Consider the following 2,257-nt stretch of genomic DNA (forward strand, 5'->3'; position numbering starts at 1 on the left):
GGACTGTTTTTCCATTTTTTGGTCTTCCTCAATTTCTTTCATATGTGTTCCGTGGTTTTTAGAATACAGATCCTTTACCTCTTAGCTTAGGTTTATTCTTAGTTATCTTATGGTTTTTTGATGCAATTGTAAATGGGATTGATTCCTTATTTTCTCTTTCTTCTTTCTCATTACTCATACAGGAATTCAGCAATGTGACAGGATAAAAAATCAATGGACAGAAATTAGTTGTATATCTATACATTCTTCTAATTTTTAAGTGTAAGCCATTGAAGTTGACTCTTGACAACTAATATTCTTTCTTATTCCTCTCCTATTCCTACTCTTTCCTTTCTCCTCATTCTTGTTTTCCTTTCTTTTCCTTCCTACTTTTACCAAACCTCCTTCTTCCTTTTCCATAAAAGTCCCAGATGCCAAACTCTTACCTGTTTCTACTTCTCGAGGTAACTAATAAGCTGCCTATCCCTGGCTAGTTTCATCACTTACTGATTTCTTGATTTCACTGAACCTTTTAAGAGACTCTATATGTTCTTTTTCCAATCTGTAAATTGCCACAAAGGGGAGAAACATAGCCACTGACTTTCTTTTCCCACTCACCATAGTTCACCCCACAGGAGGCCATTTGAACAACCCCAGCACCCCTCCCCCAAATTAGTAGTTTTAACTTGCAAAACCAAAACTTAAAGGCTTAAAAATAAAAGTAATTTATTTGATTATAATTCTGCAATGTGGGTTGGATTCAGATGGGTCGTCCTTCTTCTGGTTTCACCTGGAAACACTCAATTGCATGAATGGAGTAATAGACTACATGGCCCATGAGGGCCTCATTCATACATTGGGCAATCAGCTCAGGTATATCAGTTCTCACACCTTCTTCAGGAGTGCAGATTGGGCTCTACCACACTATGGGTTTTTCAGGGCAGTGGTTGTTTCACAAAAAAAAAAAAAAAGCTTCAAGCCCTCTCAAGGCAACCTTTAGGGATTATACAACATCACTTTTTCCACCTTCTGTTCATGTGGTTAAGGGTTGCATGTAACATATATGACAAGTTTAGCCTGGATAAAGCATGGAGGGATAGATTCTACTTTTTTTAAATTAAAATATAATTAGCATATAATATTATTAGTGGTTTCAGGTGTACAACCTAATAATTCATTATTGTATATATTTCAAAATGATTACCAAAATAAATCTAGTTAACATCCACTGCCGCACATAGTTATAATTTTTCTTGTGATGAAAACTTTTAAGAGCAACTATTTGCAATTTTCAAATAAAGAACAGTGTTATTAATTATAGTCACTGTTTTGTACATTATTGCATTCCCATGATATAGTATTTGTTTATTTTATCACTGGAAGTTTCTTCCTTTGACCACCTTCATGCATTTCACCCACGCTTCCTATCCCCCACTCTGGCAACCACCAATGTGTTCTCTGTATCTGTGAGTTCAGTTTATTGATTTATTTATTTTTTTGTTTATTTTTTTGAAAGCATCTGTTTTTTTTTCTAAATTCAATTAGCCAACACTAATTTGTTTGGTCCAGCTCTGTGAAAATGTCAATACTATTTTTAGAGGGCCTGCATTGAATGTGTAGATTGTTCTAGGTGGCATCATTAGTGCCAGAAGTAGAGTTCAGTAATTCATAATTTGCATATAACACCCAGTGCTCATCACATCACATGCCCTCCTTAATACCTGTCACCCAGTTATCCCATCTCCCCACCCACCTCCCCCCCAGCAACCCTCAGTTTCTTTCCCATAGTTAAGAGTCTCTCACAGGATGTCTCCTCCAATTTCTTCCTTCCCTCCCCTATGATCCTCTGCACTGTTCTTACATTCTCAACTCAACTTACACATATAATGTTGATCATTTATAATTTTAATTATGGGAATACCTGGGTGGCTCAGTCACTTAAGCATCCGCCTTCAGCTCAGGTCATGAACCCAGGGTCCTGGGATTGAGTCCTGCATCAGGCTTCTCGCTTGGTGGGGAACTTGTTTCTTCCTCTGCCTGCTTCTCCCTCTGCCTGCTCTTCCACCTACTTGTGCACACTCTCTCTCGCTCTAATTCTCTAACAAATAAATAAATAAAAATCTTTTAAAAAATAAAAGAAATAAGGGGTGGACGAAGAAGGCAGAGAAATAGGAGACCTGGATTTCATCTGGTACCAGGAATTCAGCTGAATAGGGATCAAACCATTCTGAACACCTACGAACTCAACAGGAGATCAAAGAAAAGAACGGCAACAACT

This window comes from Zalophus californianus, chromosome 11 (assembly GCF_009762305.2).
Source record: "Zalophus californianus isolate mZalCal1 chromosome 11, mZalCal1.pri.v2, whole genome shotgun sequence".
In the NCBI taxonomy this organism is placed as follows: domain Eukaryota; kingdom Metazoa; phylum Chordata; class Mammalia; order Carnivora; family Otariidae; genus Zalophus; species Zalophus californianus.